This window comes from Erinaceus europaeus, chromosome 4 (genome assembly GCF_950295315.1).
Source record: "Erinaceus europaeus chromosome 4, mEriEur2.1, whole genome shotgun sequence".
In the NCBI taxonomy this organism is placed as follows: Eukaryota; Metazoa; Chordata; class Mammalia; order Eulipotyphla; family Erinaceidae; genus Erinaceus; species Erinaceus europaeus.
In genome coordinates, this window is record NC_080165.1 from 71,632,337 (window position 1) to 71,654,979 (window position 22,643).

Genomic DNA, 22,643 nt, shown 5'->3' on the forward strand with positions numbered 1-22,643 from the left:
TGCTGGGAATTGAACTTGGGATATTTGGTGCCTCAGGCATGAGAATCTTTTTGTATAACCATTATCCTGTGTCCTCAGCCATGAAGAATCCTTTTAAAAGGATTCTACCACTCTAGCAATGAATAGTAGGGTCTCATAACAATACAGGTGGTACTGACCATAGGAATTCTGGTATAGAAAGTCTTATTTAAACTGTGTATAATAAGATCATAAGGGGGGCAGGTGGTGGTGCACAAAGGACATGGGTTCAAGATCCAGCTCCCCATCAGCTGCAGCAAGCGTCACAAACAGTAAAGCAGGTCTTCAGATGTCTTTCTCCTCTTTATCTTCTACTCCACTCTCAATTTCTTTCTATACCATTGAATAAAATGAAAAAAATAAAAGAAGAGAAAAGAAAAGAAAAGGAGAGAAAAGAAAAGAGAAGAAAAGAAAAGGAAAAAAAGAAATGGCAGCCAGTAGAGGTAGATTTGTAGTGCCAGAACCAAGCCCCAGTGATTGAAGGCAAAAAACAAAGAAACATGTACCTAAATAAGCAAGCTCATGACAACAGTAAAAAAAAAAAAATGACAAGAAAAATTAAGTAGCATACATTCACAAAGATATTTATTTTCATTTCACTATCAAATAAATTCACTTAATCAATAGTGTGGAATAAGACACACACAAAAAGGGGCCAATGTTACATTGGAAGGGATGGGATGATAATAATCTTACCTTCATCTCCCTCAAGATGAAGAGAATAATACAATATGGCAAATTCTGAGTACCACCCACAGCAGCAAAACTGCTGAACTTTCTAAGATGACACTGTAGTACTATCCAAAAGTCAGGTCATCTAAGAAATGGGGGTTCAGTAAAACATAGCATGAGGAAGTGTGGGAACAAAGTCTTAAGAAAAAATCACAACTGCCTTCAATTTCTGTAAAACATTCATTTATTTCCATGAGACAGTATGAGAGATAGAGACCAGAGCACAGTTCAGCTCTGCCATGTGGTATTCCCAGAAATTTGAACTCAATACTAATGGGGTCTCAGGCATGCAAACTGGGGGTGTTGCTGCCTCATTATTTCCTCAGCCTTGCCTTTAAATTTTGAAAGAGTTTGAAGTAGAATTGGGGTTCTTTTTTTTTTTCTTTTTCATTTCTTTCTTTTTATTTTAGATGGAGACTAAGAGAAATCAAGAGAGAAGAAGAGGGAGACAGAGAGGGAGAGACAGAGAGAGACACCTGCAGCACTGTTTCACTGCTTAGGAAACTCCTGTCATCACTATCTATTTATTTCTCAGTTTCTGCAGTTAGTGTTCTTTTGTTGTTGTCCCAGCAGGAAGCACTGGGGCTAAGGTGTTGGATCTCCTTTTTATTTTCCCCCGGATCTCCTTTTTTATATCTTGATGGGGGAGGTTTTTTTTAAAAAATTTTTATTTATAAAAAGGAAACATTGAGAAAAACCATAGGATAAGAATGGTACAACTACACATAATTTCCACAACCAGAACTCCGTATCTCATCCCCTCCCCTGATAGCTTTCCTATTCTTTATCCCTCTGGGAGTATGGACCCAGGGTCCTTATGGGTTGCAGAAGGTGGAAGGTCTGGCTTCTGTAATTGCTTCCCCGCTGAACATGTGTGTTAGCAGGTCGATCCATACTCCCAGCATGTCTCTCGGTTTCCCTAGTGGGGCAGAGCTCTGGGGAAGCGGGCCTCTAGGACACATTGGTGGGATTTCTTAAACACATATTTTATAACCTCCTATGATTGGAAGAAAATACACATGGAAACAGGCATCTGTTTATCTCCTGGCTTAAGGATACTCAAGAAAGGAATTTATAACCTTTAACTAAAGTTTTCTCCAGTTCTTATTCCTTTTGTTTGGCTCCTCATACCTGCATATATTTTCCATCTTTCAAGTTAGTTAAGCTAGTAAGTTAGATTTATTTAAAATAGAAAATAATTCCCACAAGGGGAGAAAAAATGTGCAAGACTTACTAAAAACAACATAAGCTTGAGTTTATTTTTTTACTAACACACACACAGAATTAAAGATTCAACTCATCTGCTTTTTATATCTTGTGCAAGGGATTGAACTCAAGAACTTGAGCATGTGCAATATCACTGAGTTGCCTCTTTGCCTAGTTTTTTTTTTATTCTGTATTTTTAGAGAAAGATATCAAAGTAACACTTAACCACCCATGGATTTCTACAAAAATTTTATAGTTGGTACTGTCCATGATGTTCCCATGTGGGGTCAAGGTCAGGGTTAGAACATAGAACTGCATGCATCTATTACTCAGTCACCTCATAGACCCTTGATCTACTTTTTAAGTTAAAAGTCATTTTGTAATAAAAGCAGCAAACAGAAAAAAAAATGCTTCAATTCTATGTCATGGCCAGCTAGGAAAGATAAATAAAGAAACAAATAATAAATGAAAATGAATAATTCATCTGACGTTAGTTCAATTTTGATTGAAAAACAAGTAAATGGATTACAGGGTATTTATTAGTCTGGAAGAACTTGAAGATGACAATTCTTGAATATTAATGCTAAAACTAAGAAAGTGATGCTGTTTAAATGAGTAAAAGGGAGAGTTGTCTATAGTTCTTTTATGCTGAATATAAGGATAAATTAATATAGTTTGAATTTCTAAAGAATAGATACATCACAAAGTTTTCATAGCTTTTACAACTCTAAATTTAAATGATGCTTTAATGATATTTAGGACAAAATGAGCTTAAAAGAAGTTTTTATGAATAGCAATAATTATTTTAAAATTAAATCATTTCATTAACTTTCATTCTTGTTCTAGTCTCACAGATGGTTTTTTTTGTTTGTTTTTGCTTTTTTGTTATGGCCTTTAGGCCTTTTGATATTTAGATTCTCTTTGGGATAAGTCAGCCCTTTTGCTCATTTCTGTCCATCTTGCAGGGAGATTGAAGTATAATATTAATAACAACAAACTATCTCAGCCATTCTGAGATATAAAAGAGAGACATGATATTCTTGGGCTATGCTCCATAGAAACCCATTAGAGCTCTTTCTGAAATATAATGGAACCTATTTAATTCAGCTGCGGAATTTTCACACCTGCTGAGCAGTGTGAACCTCATGCTATTCTTAATACCATTTGGGATTGGTCTTGAAAGAATCAGAATCATGCAGTTTTCAACTCATGGTTTTCAAAGGAAATTATTCACATTATTCTCATTCACGGCTCCCCTCAGGACACCTTGTGAAGCCATGGTTCCACCTTACATTCCCACAGGACAGTAATTTAATTAATGCAGTTCCCCTGGGGAGGATATTCTTATACATTTTTATTGAAGTTAAAAAAAAAAGTTGTTTCCATAGTCTGCTTTTTCAGTAAATTCCATAGCAGTGAAGAGGCACAAGGCCATCCAAAATAATTACTGTTTGGTTTTAATACCACTAGTTTCCTGGAAAAGTTTGCAAGTTAGGCATAATCATTTGATGGAAAAATAAAGAGAAGTAGGCCTATAAATTTACCAAGAATAAGATGAAACAAATAGACTATTTGCATTCTATCCTTACAAACCTGACATCATGAAGAAGGCACATTTCAAACTATCTGGCTTCAAAAGGAAAGAATAATACAGAGTGAACACCATCTATAATGAAGCATAAGCGGGTAAAGAGTTTGTTTTTAAAGATGGCAACTTGTTTCTACAATTAAGGAATAAACTAAAATGACTCATAGATATATTAAGCAAAATAAGCAAGGTTGGAGCACTCACAATATTAGTCAAGGTTTGACCAGGAAGCATGGTGTGCTCAGATTATCTGAGAAGAATTCACCTCCCCCCACTTTCCTTCTTTGATTATTGTGTTAACTTTAAAACCCCAGCAAACATTGCTCAGCTTTTCCTCTCCTGCTGCCCTAAAGTGCCTGCAATTTACCTCCAGAAAAATGTACATTGTAAAACTTATTATCAAACAGTCTGTTGGTAAAAATGTAACTATGCATTGTGTTGCTCTACTTTGAGTTAATGGATACCCTAAACCTTCCCCCCTGAATTATGGCCTGTATCTACCTGTTTTTTCTTTCAATAAAGGAATTGTCCTCTGAGGCTTTTCCCTGAGCTGACTTTCCTGTCTCTCTGCGCACTTTGCCCTCAACACACTGGGCTACCCCAGGACCTCCATGGGCAGCTTTTAACCTTTGTCTCCCAACAGAGACAGGGACGGGCAGACCCAAAGCGAGCCTGCATATATATATATATCTTTACCGAACTCTCTTTCTCTGATCTTCTATCACCTTCTTATTATCAAACCAAACTGGAAACCAAAGAAGAAGGTATCCATGATATAGAATATTAGAGTCAGCTCCTGGGGATTAGTATAGGACAGAAAGAATAAAGAGGGGTTTTCTGGAAGCCAGTGGAGAAATTAAAAACTGACTTCATATCTACAAAGTAATCTAAAAATTCGATAGGTTAATTTCCTCAGTACTTGATTTAAAAGTGTAAATCTGAGTCATTGGTAGTTTAACCACAGAAATCAGGGCCTATATAATAAGATTTACCTTGATGTGTGTGTGTGTTTATTTGTTTGTGGCACTGAGGCCTCATACATGAACAATTTCACTGTATGTGAGCCAACTGTTCATTCTTTTTATTTCACACAGAAAGACAGAGAGATACTAACAGTGGCATTTTTGCCCCCACCCCCTTGCCATATGGTGCCTGGACTTGATTGTGGGCCTAGTCTATAGATAAGCATTTGTCCTATAGAGTGAGTTACTTTCCAGAACCTTCTGACTACACTTTTCCTTAAGAACAGAAATAGTGAAAAGAGGATGAGCAGATATGTGTATAGTACCCACTAATGCTGACACCACTGTGTGATCTGTATTCTTGAGAGTGTCCCATAAAGTGAGGCACCCATCCTCCTATTACTGTACAAAGAAGCTTAAAGAAAGCCCCAAACCGCTGGATGAGTCAAGCAATTCTATGCAAAATAAGTGTTCACAGGAGGATGACACTTCAAAAGTGAGTGGCAAAGCAAGGGAGGGTTGCCATGGTAGCCACAGTAAGAGTTTATGCTGTCATCTCTCACCTTCTGCTTTTTGAAGGGGCATAGTGTGCTGGGGAGAAAACAGCAGGAAAAGGAGAAATGGAATAAAAAGGGGAAAGATCAGCGAGTGAGAGGCTGTGGTGGCTTTGAAGAAAACCTAGCCAAAAAGGTCTGAGTTATTTTGACTTCTCAGTAAAAAAGGGGGGCGGGGAGGGAGACAGAAAAAGAAAAAGAAAAAGAAAGGAAGGAAGAAAGAAAACAAAACAAAAGGCAGGCTTCCTGCAGTATTGGGAGAGGTAAAGAGTTGGTCAATGCTCTCTAGGAAGCCAAGGAGGCAAGTTTTACTCTCCAATAAAATTAAAAGATAATCATCACCCTTATTGTAAGGTCATTTTTAATGGAAGAGGATTGATTGAAGGAGAAAGAGAAAGATAAATATATCTACAGCTCAATACACGCCATATACCATACCACTATTTCCCTTGAATGCAGTCAAATGTCCATGTCACCTCTACATTAAAAAAATCTTTCATGACCCTAAGATCTAGCAAATTCTGTGACAACAGTTTTCTTCCCAGCAAACCAATACAGTCACAAATGCTTTGTAACATGTGTGTTCAATCAGGTGGGCCACCACTGGGCCCCTGTGTTCTTTTATTACTATTATTTATAAAAGGGAAGTATTTACAAGACCATAGGATAAGAGGGATACAATTCCATATAATTCCCAACATGAGAACCACGTATCCAATCCCCTCCCTTGAAAGCTTTCCTATTCTTTGTCACTCTGGGAGTATGACCAAAGATCATTATGAGGTGCAGAAGGGGAGAGGTCTGGCTTCTGTAATTGCTTCCCCACTGAACATGGGCGTCAATAGGTTGACTACCAGACTGTCTCTCTCTTTCCTTGTGGGGAAGGGATCTGGGAAGGTGGGGCTCCAAGACACGTTGGTGGGGTTGTCTACCCAGGGAAGTCAGGTTGGCATCATGATAGTGCCTGGAACCTGGTGGCTAAAAAAAGAGTTAAGATACAAGGCAGAGCAAATTGTTGACTAATCATGAACCTAAAGGCAAGAATACTGCAGATGAAGATTAGGGGGTCTCTGTTCTGGTAAAAACTAGTAGGTCTATTTTAGGTATATTCCAAGGGGCCCATGACCTTACTAGTTTTTGTCTGAGCTAGGCATCTAACATGCAGGTGGCCTAAGTTATTGCCTGGGGAGATGGTGTCATGGTTGGAAAACGACTAGAAAGCTGGATCAGGGAAGAGAGTAGCTCCTAAATATGGGGAAAGTATATAAATATTGTTAACTATAAACCCCATATATTTGATCTGGGGCCCATAGTCAGCACAGAGGAGTATGTAATCTCTGCATCCCTGTAGGTCTGATCTCACATTCTGTGGACATGGCTAGGAACATTGCAGGCTACACTAATTTCAGGACCCATCTTCCTCAGGTGATATAGGTAGAGTATGTTATCCAACCTCCCTTTGGAGAATGGAACATTCCCTACCCTTGTTTATCCACATTGAGGTCAAGGTCCTATAGGTGGGGCCCTGTTTTAACCTCTTCTAATGCTTACTTCTCTTTGTAATTTTATTATTCTTTCCTTCTGCTCAACATTGAGCATGGCACTGTGTCTTCCCCACCTGGATAACCCCTATGACTGAAAAACAGGATCTTACCTGTGGAAGGTAACCTTAATATTTCTTTCAATGAACAGAATTCAGGGGGCTCTGAATTTGACTCTCATCTCACTAATATTCCAGTGTCTGAGCTTGAGTAAGTTATTTGATCTCTGCATTCAGTTTCCTCACCTAGAAAGTAGGGATAATGTTTTAAACTGCTTTTTGGAGAATTAATAATTATAATGAGTGAGGAAGTTAAATCAGTGACTGGGACACACTGTGTTACTTATTATTAATATTGATCATCTTCATACTCAGCTGAACAACTCTATACATGACACCATCCTCTCCCTCAGACAATAGATTAGATCACCTGCATATTAGATGGCAGGCGCAGACAAAAACTAGTTGGGTCATGGGCCCCTTCAAATATACCTAAAATAGACCTACTAGCTTTTTCTAAAATGGAGACCCCAAATCTCCCTCTGCAATATTCTTGCCTTTAGGTTCATAAATAGTTAACAATTTTCTCTGCTTTATATCTTAACTCTTTTTCAGCCAACAGGTTCAAGATACTACCATGATGCCAACCTGACTTCCCTGGGCATATGACCCTACCATGTGTTCTAGAGACCTACCTCCCCAGATCCCTGCCCCACTTGGGAAAGAGAGAGACAGGCTGGGAGTATGGATCAACCTGTCAATGCCCATGTTCAGTGGGGTAGAAATTACGGAAGCCAGACCTTCCACGTTCTGCACCCTATAGTGATCCTGGGTCCATGCTCCCAGAGGGTTAAAGAATAGAAGGGCTTTCAGGCGAGGGAATAGGATATGGAGTTCCGGTGGCAGGAACTGTGTGGAACTGTACTCCTCTTGTCCTATGCTCTTGTCAGTGTTTCCATTTTCTAAATAAAAACTTTAAAAAAGAATATTTATTTTGATGATATTAATTCTTCCAATCCATGAGCATGGGATATCTTTCCATTTCTTGGTATCATTTTATATTTCTTTGAATAGTGACTTGTAGTTTTCCATAGTCTTTCACTTCTTTGGTTAGGTTTATTCCCAGGTATTTTACTGATTTTGCTGCAAGAATGAATGGGAGTGATTTCTGGATATCCTCTTCTTCAGACTTAGTGTTTGCATAAAGAAATGCCACTGATTTTTGTACACTGATTTTGTAGCCTGATACCTTGCTACATTGCCTAATTATTTCCAGTAGCTTTCTGCTGGATTCATTAGGTTTTTCTATGTATACTATCATATCATCTGCAAAGGGTGAGAATTTGACTTTTTTCCTTTCCACTCAGTATTCCTTTGATTCCTTTCTCTTGCCTGATCGCTGTGGGAAGACTTCTAATACTATGTTGAAGTAATGGTGATAATGGGCATCCCTATCTAGTCCCTGATCTAAGGGGCAATATTTTCAGCTTCTGTCCTTTGAGTATAGACCAGAGCCCATGAGATAGGGCATATGTACATGTATTCATAAGTTCAGGGGAAACATATACCTTAAAGTAAAAGTGCACAATAGTTTACAGTGAGTCAATAAATGTAGCAAGCAAGCAGAAAGACCTAAAAAGACACCATAATGTACCTAATGAAATAGATCCTACTTAGACCTAGATACCCTCCTTACCTACCTTCGATTGCATGTCCCTCAATCACTCCAGAGCTAACCTTGTCAGACAAAGTAAGGAGTACAAAATAAAGGCAAGAGACTGGCATACTTTAATGATGACTGTTTAGTCACTATCAGGCCATCCCATCACCTGGGGCCTTAGTCAGGGAGCCCTGGTATTCCCACACAGACATGGTGTGCATAGCCCTCTAGTGGCTCCATCTCACCATTGTCACTGGTCATCTCCATCAAGTAAAACATAATGAACCCCTTTGTAGGCTCCTATAAGACCTTGCCCTCAATGTGGATAAACAAGGGTAGGGAATGAGGAAGCAATTACAGAAACCAGACCTCCCACCTTTTGCACCCCATAATGATCCTGGGTCCATATTCCTAGAGGGATAAAGAATAGGGAAGCTATCAAGGAAAGGAGAGTCTTTTACATAACCATTATGCTCTCTCCCCAGCCCCCACCTGCAGGGAGTCACTTCACAGATGGTGAAGCAGGTCTGCCAGGTGTCTATCTGGTAACTTCTTTTTTTTTTTTTTAAATAATTTTTTATTATAAAAAGGAAACACTGATAAAAACCATAGGATAAGGGGGGAATTGTACTTCTCTTATCCTATTGTTTAGTCGGCAAACGCTAGAAGAAGAATTGTTTAGTCAATACTTCCATTTAATAAATAAAAATTTTTTAAAAACCTGAAACCAGACAGACCTGAGGTCAAATACCAATTTTCCATTCACTGGTAAATGATAATGGGAAAAAGACAGATTGGAGGTGGTAACTTGCCCCTGGAAGCTGGTTCTTAGTTCTCCTTCCACAACTCTTTCACTTGATGATCTTGGGCAAGTTCATTTCACTCACTAAGCCTCAATTTCCAGAAGTGTAAAGAAGGAATGTTGAGAAGTCCAAATTAAAAAAAATAAGACAAAAAATTAAGATCAAAGGCTTCCAACTATAGTTATTCCAGAAACATTAACATTTTCTGTAGTCACTTAGCTATACTTGTCCTATTTCTAAAGGTCTACTTAGTTGTTTATGAGAAAACCAGAGAGAGGAAGAGAGAGAAACTGGCATATGTGATGTTGGGATCAAATCTGGAGTTTCAGACTTGAAAGTCCTGTACTCTTATTACCATTTAGTATTATTCCTAGGCCCCTGAACTTGTTATTCTTGGGATTATTTTTGTATCAGGCTCAGAGTTTGGCATTGATTTAGGATCAAGAATAAGGACTTCTCTATAGTTTTCTCAGACCTATAACACAGTGCCCTAATCTATGCCCCCTACTTCAGGCTTATGGCTTACTTACCATTCTCATTCCTTTCAGTGCCATTTGCCAAGTTAGATAAAAATGTCATCAGTTCATAATCAAGTCCAGGGTAATTCACAGGAAGGCCTTTACCACAGATTCACCAAACTATCAGCCACTGATGGTTCATTCTCGGATGTCTGCCCGGTGTCTCCTTTCTGTCCTATTTGCACATGTGCTGCTATTTACAACATTTGGCAGAATAAACTTATTTATTGCTGATTTTACATCTCTTCCCATATGTTGAGCATTCTTGCTTCTTCCATTAATGCCTGGCACCTGGCATGACTCCTGATCCACAGTGCTGCCAGGACAAATGGAATGTAAAACCATGAGCTTCTACTTGGAGCTATTGCGCTCTCGCTCTCTCCTTCTCTGTCTCCCTCCCTCTCTCTCTCCCTCTCCCTCTCTCTCTCTCTCTCTCTCTCTCTCTCTTTCTCTCTCTCCCCTAATACATGAAATGGAGCCTGGCTCACTTCTCATTACCACTTTCTGAACTGAGTGACTTTCTCAATTTCAGATTTTCATTGTCTCCTAGTAAGCCTAGAGGATCAATACTAGTCTCACCCTCCCTTCCTTATCATTTATTGTTATAGAATTTGCCACCTCATTATTGATCTGAAAATAAGTCATGGCCCCAAATGCTTCATGGCTCAGGTCATTTTAAAATTTAAAATCATATATATATATATATATATATATATATATATATATATATATATATGTGTGTGTGTATACACACACACACACACACACACACACACACACATATATATATGATGTTTTTCAGTTCAAGTACCACTTCCTCAACCTCACCCTTTCTCTAACCCCTGCTTCTCCCTCTTTCAAGCTTATAATAGCAATATGTTAGGTTCCTACTAAAGCGATTGCTGAATATTTTGGATTGAAAATTAGAAATATTTCATCCTCTCTAGCTAGAGCTGCTACCTTCAGCATGTTCAACTGAGAAGTCTAAACTGGCTAGATGCTTTTCTCTGCATTGTTAAATGCTAGGATAGCTTCACGGGCTGGAGGCAGAGGACCAGAGACTCATGGCTGAACTGTACGCAGTATCTCTTTAGTGGAACGCAGCACAATCTAAGCCATTTAAACTATCTATAATCACAGTCCTGTCCTTATATATATACTCGCCAAGTAGGGTGGAAACAGGATGTGACATAGAGAGGGTGGAGCGAAAAGTGCAAATCAGGGTGTACTACGAGAGGGGACAGAGCAAAAAGACATCATGAACCAGTGGGGATTAAACCAATGCCCTGCAGGCAGGGCGATGCTTAGTTAACAGTGGTTATGTAAATAGAATACAGTGTTAAGCAGGGGGGATTAAACCAATGAAACAGAAGGGATTTTAGAAGCAGAATTTAGAAGCATACCAACAGATTAAAAGTCATAATTTTCAGTTATTCATCATCAGTCCCTTAATTCTGGTGTCATATGTTACTTCCAATGAAAAGCTAACCTTTGGGTCCATGATTGCTCAACAATTTGTTTGGCTTCGTATGTTAACTCTCTTTTCAATCACCAGGTTCCAGATGCCACCAGGATGCTGGCCAGGCTTCCCTGGATTGAAGACCCCACCAATGTGTCCTGGAGCTCAGCTTCCCCAGAGACACACCTTACTAGGGAAAAATAGAGGCAGACTGGGAATATGGACCCACCAGTCAACGCCCATGTTCAGCGGGGAAGCAATTACAGAAGCCAGACCTTTTACCTTCTGCAACCCACAATGACCCTGGGTCCATGCTCCCAGAGGGCTAGAGAATGGGAAAGCTATCAGGGGAGGGGGTGGGTTATAGAGATTGGGTGGTGGGAATTGTGTGGAGTTGTACCCCTCCTACCTTATGTTTTTGTTCATTAATCCTTTCTTAAATAAAAAAATTTAAAAAAAAAAAGAAAAGCTAACCTGGATGCCAGTATGACTACAATAAGCTGAGACCTTTATACTGGTTTGTTGCAGTTGGAACCAATTATTCTGAGGGGCCAATCTGCCTCATCTCTCAATCTTTCCATAACTAATTAAGAATCAGGCTCATGAAGATAGAACCTGTGTTGGCAGTAAAGTTTCTAGAAAGATCTATAGAGGTTTTAATGAGAGAGACTGAGCCAGTGGAGGAAACAGGTAGTGGCAGTAGTCTAGCAAGTATAATCACTAACATAACTTTTAAGAAAAGTTGATGTTTTCTGCCTCCATATTGCCCTATATAGAAAGCCACTGTATAGGGAGTCGGGCGGTGGCACAGCGGGTTAAGCACACGTAGCACAAAGAGCAAGGACCAAGGATGGGGGTAAGGATCCGGGTTCAAGCCCCCGTCTCCCCCACCTGCAGGGGAGTCGCTTCACAAGTGGTGAAGCAGGTCTGCAGGTGTCTTTCTCTTCCCCTCTCTGTCTTCCCCTCCTCTCTCTATTTCTCTCTGTCCCATCCAACAACAACGACATCAATAACCACAACAATGTTAAACAACAAGGGTAACAAAAGGGAAAATAAATAAATTAAAAAGAAAGAAAACCATTATATAAAATGAAACAGAAAGAGGATGTATTTTATCCTTCTACTTGTCCACAGGAGTAAATGTAAACAGTTTTAATTAATTAATTAACTTTCCCTTTTGTTGCCCTTGTTGTTTATTTTATTGTTGTTGTAGCTCGAACCGGGATCTTTATGCCAGTCCTAGGGATTTGCGCCACGTGTGCACTACCACTCGACTCCCCAACAGTTTTAATTTTTTTATTGTCTTTATTTATTGGATAAAGACAGCCAGAAATTAAGAGGGAAGGGAGTGATAGGGAGAGAGACAGAGATACTTGCAGCCCTGCTTCACCACTTGTGAAGTTTGCCCCATGCAGGTGGGAACGGGAGCTCGAACTTGGGCCCTTGCACATTATAACATGTGCTCAACCAGGTGCACCACCACCCAGTGCCAGTTCTAATTTTTAATGTTTTTTTTTTTTTTGCCTTCACTGTTATTGCTAGGGTTCCTGCATTATGAATCCACTGCTCCTGTGGTCATTTTTTTTTTTTGATAGGATGATAGGACAGAAAGAAATTGAGAGAGAGAAAGATAGACATCTGCAGACCTGCTTCACCACTTGTGAAGCAACCTCCCCTCTCCCCCTCCGCAGGTGGGGAGCTGGGGACTTGAACCAGGATCCTTGCACAGGTTCTTGCACTTTGTACTACGTGCACAGACACCATGGTAATCAAGATAATGGTTTCACCACTAAACTCTTCGGATGTCTGGCAGATACAACTACCTTTCAACATGAAAGCTCTTTGTATTAAGAGGAAAAAACTAGGTAGGACTCCTTTATCTTCCTGTTCTTCTAACCTACCCCAACATCATCCCATATGTTTAACTGGAAAAACAATCAACAAAATGGAAATCTCTTATTAATTTATGAAATATCAATATTAAAAACTGGACTTCTAAAGTCTATTTAGTACCAATCATAGGCAGTCTGAAAGACGAGAAAATTTCTTTTACTTTACCATGCATTTGGTGGAAACTACTGCTGTTTGTCTCTTTATATAGTAACCTATTTTCCCTAACTTACCGAGGACAGTGTCTATCACATAGCAGATGCTCAAAAAGATTTGCTAGATAATTCTAGAAAGTTCTCTATTTTCCTTTTCTCTGTGAACTTACTTACATTCTCACCTTATTAGTTTTCTACATTCCTTAACATTGACTTTACTATTTTCCTTATTTCAGGCAGAAGTTAATAGTCTTTTCATTTGTAATGTCCAGTTATATCAAGTACTAAATATGCAACTCTAAAAAACTGTAGCAAGCATAAAATCTTTAAAAATAAAACTTTAACTTGGGAAATGCATAACAAGAGGGAAAGACAACAAGTCTAATTGGCTACAGAAATAGTTTGTCTTTGCATTAGAGGTGGGAAGTCTATCTTGCCTTCGATGTGAGAAGTGTTATCGGCAATACGCACAGCTCAGTCTTTATTCCCTTCTATCCTGGTATTAGCATGCCTCCGTACAATTAAGTTGAAATATCCCTGAAATACCTACCAATGTACTAAAATCTACATAGTATGGCTATTGAAGAGGGTATGTTATTTCAATAAATTCATACAGGATGGGGCTGAGTGGTAGTGCACCTGGCTGAGTGCATATAACATCATGTGTGAGGATCTAGCTTCAAGTCTCTGGTCCCCACCTGCATACGGGAAGCCTCAGGAGTGGTGAAGCAGGGTTGCAGGTATCTCTCCTTCTGTCTCCCCCTTCACTATCAATGTCTTCATTTCTATCTGATAAGTATTTAAAAATTAAAAGATAAAATTAATTGTATATAGGAATGTTAGAAATGTGTATGGGATAAAGAAAAAAGGAAGTGACCATCTGAGGGAAGGGTCTGCCAGGTAAAGACCAGAAAGGAAAAGGCTTCAACAGTGAAAGGAGCTTGGTTCCTCTAAGGAATGAGGTGTGACTGAGCTATGAAGAGAAAGCAAAGATTGTAAGAAGTGAGTTCAATTGAAAATCGGGTGATCAGGACATAAAGCACTTTACAAATTGTGGAAGAGACTTTGCTTTTAACTAAGATGGGAACCCACTGAAAGATTTTGCCTAGAACAACCAGGTTCCAGATGCTAGCATGATGCCAACCAGACTTCCCTGGATAGAGAACCCCACCAATGTGTCCTGGAGCTCCGATTCCACAGAACCATGCACCACTAGGGAAAGAGAGAGGCAGGCTGGGAGTATGGATCGACCTGTCAATGCCCATGTTCAGCAGGGAAGCAATTACAGAAGCCAGACTTTCCACCTTCTACATCCCACAATGACCTTGGGATCATAGTCCCAGAGGGTTAAAGAATAGGAAAGCTATCAGGGGAGGGGATGGAATACAGAGTTCTGGTGGTGGGAATTATGTGGAGTTGTGCCTCTCTTATCCTATGGTTTTGTCAATGTTTCATTTTTATAAATTAAAAAACATGAAAAAAAATACCTACAGGAACTTACTTGTGTTTCAAAATATTTTCTCTTGCTGCTGGCTGAAGAATAAACCAAAATAGCAAGGATGGATGGAGAACACCATTAGGAAATTATTGGCCATAATTCAGGCAAAAGATGAAGGTGATGGGAGACCCGAAAGATAACAGCTGAAATAGGAAGAAAAGTAAGATTCGGGATATATTACTATTTTTTTATTTATTTAAGAAAGGAGACATTAACAAAACCATAGAATAAGATGGGTACAGTTCCGCACAATTCCCATAACCCGATCTCCACATCCCACCCCCTCCCCTGATAGCCTTCCCATTCTCTATCTCTCTGGGAGTATGGATCCAGGGTCGTTGTGGGTTGCAGATGGTGGAAGGTCTGGCTTCTGTAATTGCTTCCCCGCTGAACATGGGCGTTGACTGGTCAATCCATACTCCCAGTCTGCCTTTCTCTTTCCCTAGTAGGGTGGGGTTCTGAGGAAGTGGCGCTCCAGTACACATTGATGGGGTCTTCTGTCCAGGGAAGTCTGGTCAGCATCTGGAACCTGGTGGCTGAAAAGAGAGTTAACATACAAAGCCAAACAAATTATTGAACAATCATGGACCTAAAGACTGTAATAGTGCAGATGAAGTGTTGGGGGTATTCCCTGCATGCTCTTGTGTACTTCTGCTTTCAGGTATATATTTTCCCCCTAGTTTATGGGCATGGGTGAACCTATGGCTCTATCTCAGGGGACCTGGACTATATCTATGTTTGGGGACTTTATTGGGGAGTGGAACACCTGGAATGGGATTAGAGAATACTATGAAAGGAAAGGTCTCACCTGAGTGATAAAGCTGAAGGGTTGTCATTCCACACCTGAAGTCTTTGGTCACAGTCTGAAGTGAAGCATGCTGGGGTGGCACTCGTTGTGTTGATTAAGTTGCAATCCGCAGGTGCAATATTATTTGATTTGAATTGAGAGCAGCATGCAGAAAAGTGGGCCCCACCCTAAGGTTCCAGGACTGGGGGAAATAGGCTCTATAGTGGAAATGTGAGGTTCCTGTTTGGTTTTTGTGATGCTGGGGAACAAATCTATAGCTTCACATATATGTGCCATTTGTTCTACCACGAAGCTATACTCCCTGCCTCTCTATATTTTAAATGTATTAGGGGAAATTTGTTGATGAACTGAATATGGGAGGGGAGGGTTCAAGAATACTGCCAAGATTTTGGTCCAAGTTCCCACACGAATATGAAGCTTTCCTTTTTACAAAGATATAGAAAATTATAGGAAGGGTATATTTGGAGGGATGAAATGAGAAATTCAGTCTAGAACATGCTAAGTTGAGTGTCCCTATTATTTATCTAAGTGATAAGCAGTTGATATTCAAGTCCAGAGTTCGTGTGTGTGTGTGTGTGTGTGTGTGTGTGTGTGTGTGTGTGTGTGTGTGTGTGTGGTGGTGGTGGTGGTGGTGTCCAGGATCATGGGACTGAATAAGGGAACTGAGAGAAAAAAGTCCATTACCTGAGCTCTGAAATACCCTACAATTTTATAAGATTATGTATATATAATGTAGTTTTTTTCATGGGTGTACTGTAAGGACAACTTCTTCTGAAATCAACAACCACATACATATTTCTCTTACCACTCAATAGAACTAGAACTTCTATTCCAGGTGCTTAGGGTCTAGCCTTATAGAATTCTTCACGTTGCTCAGTAAGGAGAGAGTAGAGAAAAGGAACTCTTGTTTTCCCTCTGAAATCTACAAAATGGAAGACATCTTGTTTGTATTTCATCCTGGAACTATGAGTATTTCCCCACCTCAATATAAGTCATTTATAAGATATCTCTAACCAAAAATCTGGCACTTTATCTCAAGTACATCACACATAAATAATCTTTTGGGTTCCCCTGGGGACCTGATCGTACTTAATGTGTCTCTGAGAAAGCACATTCCAAACACCAAAAGAAACAATAAAAACATAACATTTAAAGTTAGTAGAGGGGCCAGGTGGTGGCATACCTGGTTGAGTGCACATGTTACAAATGCACAAGGACCTAGATTCAAGCACCAGTCTCCACCTTCAAGGGGAAAGCTTCACGAATATTGAAGCAGTGCTGCAGGTATCTCTCTCTCTCTCCCCTCTCCTCCCCTCTCCTCTCCTCTAATCTCTCCCTCTCTCTCTCTCTCTCTCACTCTTTCTCTCTCCCTCCCTCCCTCCCTCCCTATAATCTCCATTCCCTCTTGATTTCTGGCTGTCTCTATCCAATAAATAAAGATAATAATTGATTTAAAAGCAGAGTGTTCTCTTTACATAAAAGCACACATAAATTCTAAAGGTGGATGCATGGGAATTTCCTTTGAACAGAAAAGCTCTGTGACATAAAGTTATATTTTAGATAGCCATTGAAGACTAGTGAAGTTCAGAATTAGTTGTGTTACAGTTCATGTGTTATTTTAGTCCTTGTCAAATCCTTCTGTGACCCTCTATACTTTATGATTCAGTGCTCAGTCAGGTAACAAAAAAAAGTCACTGAAATTTTTCAGCTCCAAAATCAATTCTCCATAATGCTGTATTTCTCCACCATAGACCGTATTTTGTCATTCTATGCTTAGTTGCCTTCTTTCAAATTAACTCTGCAAAAGCTAGACTGTGCCTATTTTGTTTCCTTTGATATATCTGTAGCTCACATAAGGTCTAGTACCTCAAACAGACTCACAAGAATTTCTTGAGTTAATGGAGAAATCAAAATCCGACTTTGGTTTTAGTCCATTTCAAGACGTGAAAATGTTCTTGAAGAAGGAAAAAGGCTATTGTTATAAATGAGTGTAGGCAATCAAGATACAATAACGGAAAGCCTCTTCTGAAGTAGGAAGATATGGGAAATTACATCAAGTCTACAGTTACTTAAGATGGCTTTTAGAAGTCCAGTGTGAATGCTGGGGAAATAGCATAATGGCTATGCAAAGACTCTCATATCTGAGGCTCTGAGGTCCTAGATACAATCTCTAGCATAGTCATAGTCATAGCTGGGCAGTGCTTTGATATCTCTATCTCTATCTCTTTATCTCTCTCATTAAAGAAAGAAGCAAGTCCAGAATGAGGACTAGCCTTCCTAGGACTAGAGTCAGGAGTGTCAAAGAACGTCAGCTTTAAAGCTCAAATCTCCAGTTTTCCAAATAGTAGTTTTTGTTAACATACTACAATATGAATTCCCTAGGCTTCACTACTTTGAGCTCTTAAAATTCATATTTTAGAACAACTGAATTAATTACATTCATGCCTGTATATTTCTACACATCAGGTACAAATGCGTGCATATTATATTTTCTATCATTGACTTGCAAATTCCTAAAGCATACTGTCTAAAAGTACAACCTCATTTTCCTCTTATTTTTACTATTATTATCTGATATTCAATGAAGATCACCTACTTTGTAGTTTCTAAATGGCAAGGAATTTTTTACATACAGATATACAAACACACACCTCTCAATACACATCACACTGCATATAGTAGACACTCAATAAAAATCTGGTAAACAGGAAAGAGACAGCATAATGGTTATGCAAAAAGACTGTTGATTTCTGAGACTCCAAATTTAATCCCCAACAGCACTATCTTCCATAGATGAGCAGTGCTCTTATATCTCTCTCATATCTCTATCTCTCTCTGTGTATTTCTCACTCTCATTAAAATAAAAACACTTTTAAATTATCCTGCAAGTTGAATAGGTACTCAATAAAAAATATAGTAAGTTGAATTGTTGAACTGGTTGCTTGGATTCTTTTTATCTTTTTTACTTTTTTAATGGTGAGCTATAACTTACAAATTAGAAATAAAATGACTTCTAATGGACTGAACTTTTTCACATCACTACCATGCACCAAATGTTAATAACAAGAAAACATAAAAACACCTATGGCAGTGCTAATACTGTGTCTGTTCAGTCAATTTGTGTCCTCAGCAGTTGTTTCACAGATGAAACCACACATTGTTATTTAAAACTATCCTGAGATATTTTTAACCTGGTAATTGTCATATCAATCATGAAAAAATTTTATAGTGAATAATGAAAAGACTGCTGGTTACCATTTAGATCTGAATAATTTATTTAAAATATCCATGGGAATGAAACCATCTCCTACAATCTCACTTCTATGAGAGCACACTTTACATAGCTCCTAATAAAAAATTGAGGGTGAATTTATAAAACAGAGATAATAAGTTAACTTTTGAGTGTCACATATAAATGCATATGCTCCTTCTTTCAAAGTATGTATCAAGAATTTATTGAGTAGAAACCACATTGATGCCTTTTAAATAATTCGACTTTGGATAGAAAGATGCACTTAGGAGCAGGTGGTAGAAGAGCAGCACAATGACTGTCCAGGGAGACACAGGCCACGGGTGAAGACAGCAGTAGAATGAATGTTGGGAGAGAATAGGAAGTTCTCTGGCAATCCAAGGGACTTAGGGGTTTAGGTAGAATGGGGAATGATTTAGGAATAAAGTGAAATGGAGAATAAATAGTGGGAAATCAGCAGACTTACATAGAGAAGAAGCAAGAGCAAGGAAGATAAAGGGGAGAGAAGTGCTAGGCGGAGGAAATTTGGAGAAGTGTGATTTCCAAGTAAATCTGGAAAAGTAGAGAAATCCAAACAAACATATAGGGGAGAGGTAGAATGAGGCCACAATGTTAGGTAGTTTTTGAGATGAAATTTCTGCTGCTGACAATTATTAACAGCCAGTTGTTGAAGCAGTAGAGTGCCATCATCAAGAAATTCATTTTTATAAAATTTATTTAAAAAAAGCCAAACTAAAAATAAAATGAGATATATAACTGTACGATCAACGAAGTAGTCATCAGTATAGTTCTGCAAGAAGTTCATGCTATAGAATTAAGCAGCAAGACTACACATGTACACACACACATACACACACACACACACACACACACACACACACACACATACACTCACCATCACCATCACCACCACCACGATAATCATTTATTGAGAATACAGAAGTCCTAGATCTCAGTTTGATGAAGATTACAAAGAGTAATTAAAACTAAATGGAGTCTTAGGATGGGCTTTAATCTGACAGGATTGCTGGGCTTCTGAGAAGAATTACTCGTTTTTATATACCTCTATCTCTATCTCTATCTCTGCAGAGTCAGAAGGTGATCATCTATAAGCTATGGAAGGAGTCCTCACTAGAAGCTAAAATGGCCAGCATTTTTATTTTAGACTTCTTAGTCTCCAAAACTCTAAAAATAAATCTTTGTTGTTTACATTATGAAGTCTATAGTGCTTTGTTATGGAAGTCTGCATTGGCTATTATAGTAAGTTGAAAGTAGGTCTGAAATGTGAGGATGGGGCAGAATGGATTGAAGAAGAATCAAAAGATAAACCTCCTCAAAAAGCAAAAAAGAGTGGGTTCCAGCTAAAGAATGGTTACTGGAATCCATGCTACTGGGGAAGCCCAAAACTAATAGTCATTTTGGTTTCCAGATTATGGGTTTCATGACCTTCAAAAGAATATTTTTAAAAAGAAGAGAAATTGAACAGTGGGTTTGGTTGTATTGCACCATAAAAAAGGACTCTGAGGAAGGAGGGGAAGAGAGGAGACTGAGGGAGCAGAGGGGCTTTGGAACTTAATTCATGATAGTGGAAATGAACATAGGTTGGGGGTGAGAGTGTTTTGTTCACAGGGAGATGAGATATCATACCCGTGTGCCAACAACTATACTATAAGACCCCAATAAAATGATAGGAAAAAAGAGAAATGAGTAACTAAAAAAGAACCCAAATGGCAGAAGGTATAGACTTTTCTATCTACAAATAATGTTTTAAAAGCCACTGCATTCTTAAGAGAAAGTCAAGTCTTATTTTTCTCTAAGAGAACATATCTGCCTTATGTTTTGATACTCACTTTTTTTTTATAAGTCAGCCAATTCTTTCAGACACTATTAAATATTTCCAAGGATTTGTTAGAGTGTTTCCTAATATTGTACAATTTCTATCAAATAACAGACTGAAATATCTTTGTTGTTTTACTCATAAGAATTTCCCACAGGCTCTGAAAATGTTTCCTCTTGAACCTAGTAACTACCTGAAAACATTTTCCTGCATTAAAGTTGATTTAAATCTGTTTTCATAACACATTTTTTGTCATTTTATGTTGAGTAAACTCAACATTAGATGCCTGAGAACATGGTGATGCTCCTGATGTTAACACCTTCTTCTTTTGTACCTAGCATCAACGCCCTTCCCAAACACAGAGTCTAGTCCTAAATACTTCTGGTAAATCCCTTTCAAGCTATTTTTCTACATAGAGGGTTCCAACTTGATCATTGAATAAACATGGCTTAGGTTTACATTTCATTGCTAGCATCAAGCACACATCCTAGTGTGGGGTCCCTTGGAGTTAAGGTTATCCTGTACGTGACCAAGGATGCCCTCAGGACTCTATGACTATTGATAAAAGAAAGGAGAGCATGTTAGATACATGTTACATTCTGCTACTACTCAGCAGATGTCAAGAGCTTTAAACAATGGCAGGATAATCATAGAAATATCTCCTTGTAGACATGGCAAAGCAGCATACTAAGTCAGATATTTTGTTGTCCCTTTTTAAGTCTTTATGTTAGGAGTTTTTTGTTGTTGTTTGTTTGTGTTATTTTTTTTTATTTAAGAAAGGATTAATTAACAAAACCATAGGAGGGGTACAACTCCACACAATTCCCACCACCCAATCTCCATATCACACCCCCTCCCCTGATAGCTTTCCCATTCTCCATCTCTCTGGGAGTATGGACCCAGGGTCATTGTGGGTTGCAGAAGGTAGAAGGTCTGGCTTCTGTAATTGCTTCCCCGCTGAACATGGGCATTGACTGGTCGGTCCATACTCCCAGTCTGCCTCTCTCTTTCCATAGTAGGGTGTGTCTCTGGGGAAGCTGAGCTCCAAGACACATTGGTGGGGTCTTCAATCAAGGGAAGCCTGGCCAGCATCCTGATGGCATCTGGAACCTGGTGACTGAAAAGAGAGTTAACATATGAAGCCAAACAAATTGTTGAGCACTCATGGACCCAAAGCTTGGAATAGTGGAGAGGAAGTGTTAGGGAGGTACTCACTGCAAACTCTAGTGTACTTCTGCTTTCAGTGGCTGAGAAAGCTGTGGTATATATACACAATGGAATACTATGCAGCTATCAAGAACAATGAACCCACCTTCTCTGACCCATCTTGGACAGAGCTAGAAGGAATTATGTTAAGTGAACTAAGTCAGAAAGATAAAGATGAGTATGGGATGATCCCACTCATCAGCAGAAGTTGAGTAAGAAGATCTGAAAAGGAAACTAAAAGCAGGACCTGACTAAATTGTAAGTAGGGCACCAAAGTAAAAACCCAGTGGTGAGGGGTAGACATGCAGCTTCCTGGGCCAGTGGGGGGTGGGAGTGGGTGGGAGGGATGGGTCACAGTCTTTTGGTGGTGGGAATGGTGTTTATGTACACTCCTAGCAAAATGTAGATATATAAATCACTAGTTAATTAATTTGAGAGGGGGAAAATTAATTGTATGTCTCAAAGTTTTTCAAAACACAAACTGAATCTTTTTAATATATAGGCTGTGTATTTGATAGGTGGACTCTCTCAAAAGCCTAAACCAAGTAGATCAGAAGCATCCAATAGCACAGCTATATACAAGATACTGGGTACTGTACAGCAAACCCTAACAAAAGGACTTTTCAAAATTAACCCAATTACCAAATAATGTGATGATAACATTAACTATCGATTGTCTTTTTGAACCCTAAGACAGCAGGAACCTCACATCTCCACTATAGAGCCCCTACTTCCCCCAGTCCTGTTTTGTGTTATTTTTAAGCAAGTCCATCTTCCCATTGTTTCATATACTCTTAGCTCAAATTTATCCTGACAGTGTCCTTAAAATTGCATCAACTGTACTGAATATCCACAAATATAAAATTATCTTCTTTTCTCTTTCTACCAGTACTCACTATCCTCTGTTTCAGTGCTCTAAAATCTTACTGGAAATTAATCAAAAGAAACATTAAAGAGCT

The 22,643-nt window shown here is 38.9% G+C and overlaps 1 protein-coding gene across 3 annotated transcripts in view; it reads right to left on the reverse strand.

The window, feature by feature from the left end:
• The window catches only part of RCAN2 (regulator of calcineurin 2), a 331,461-nt gene that overhangs the window by 288,644 nt on the left and 20,174 nt on the right, over positions 1–22,643 (reverse strand). The window contains exon 1 of one of the 3 annotated variants that reach the window (XM_060189917.1): positions 14,587–14,730. The exons of the other annotated variants lie outside the window; for them this stretch is intronic. The gene's annotated coding sequence lies outside the window, so the exon portion shown is untranslated. Of the gene's footprint in view, positions 1–14,586; positions 14,731–22,643 lie in introns of those variants that run through there. 3 annotated transcript variants of the gene reach the window in all.